Here is a 912-nt window from a genome sequence, read left to right on the forward strand (position 1 = left end):
TATTATTTTTCTCTCTCCTATATTTATTGATAGTTTAATTTGCATAGTATTTTGTTTATGAATACCATGTTGTATATGGCATTTAAGTTGTGTGCATTTTCTCGTAATCTTTCATTTTAATTATTTCTCAACATGTTCCAATATTCTCCCCCTCCCCCTTGAGCTGCAGAGTGTGGTTCGGAGGGTTGTTTACCGCTAGCACTGCTGATCTTTGACCACGTAGACACAACTTCAGCGGTCACTGGGCGAACGGCTGCACCAAGACCTTGGGTGTGGCTCCGGGTTGGGTGCATGGGCACGGGTGACTTACAAGTGACGGGCGACGGGTGGCTGGGGTATCTGGTTGAGGATAGTTTTCGGTGTTGGTCGGCGGCGTGACTGGTGACGTCATGCCTGGGTTGAGTCTGACACTATGCGGCTAGGCGGGGCATCACGGTCGGGATGCGGTGGTGCCACTAGGGCGGAGTAGTGTTGCCATTTGCACCTCGGGGTTTTATTTTTTATATATTTTTTTTCGTGTTTCGGTTCTTTCTTGGTTAACTAACTGCACATGCATTAGGGTCGGCTACGTTTTGAGAAAGGCAGCTGTGTATTTTTTTTTTTTTTTCCCTACCGGAAATCGCTCTACAACATTGTGTCCTCGTTGGAGGGGCGGGTGCCAACTGCTGCAGACAATATTGTCGCAACGGCAGGTAAGAAAGGCCTAGTTCCGATGAGCGATCTATCGGAGATTCTAGAAAGTCTTGTTCGTATACTCTTGCACGGATCGGGTGCTTAGACGATTGAGTCTAGCGCAGAAGACTGCAGTCGCTTGACCATAGACAAGGAGGCCTCCAAAATCTTGGAGTGGTGGCTGCTTGTGGTAGAGGACTTGACCAAGGGGGAGCATTAGGACGACTGGGATGGGATAAT

Source organism: Penaeus monodon, chromosome 21 (genome assembly GCF_015228065.2).
Source record: "Penaeus monodon isolate SGIC_2016 chromosome 21, NSTDA_Pmon_1, whole genome shotgun sequence".
Lineage (NCBI taxonomy): Eukaryota > Metazoa > Arthropoda > Malacostraca > Decapoda > Penaeidae > Penaeus > Penaeus monodon.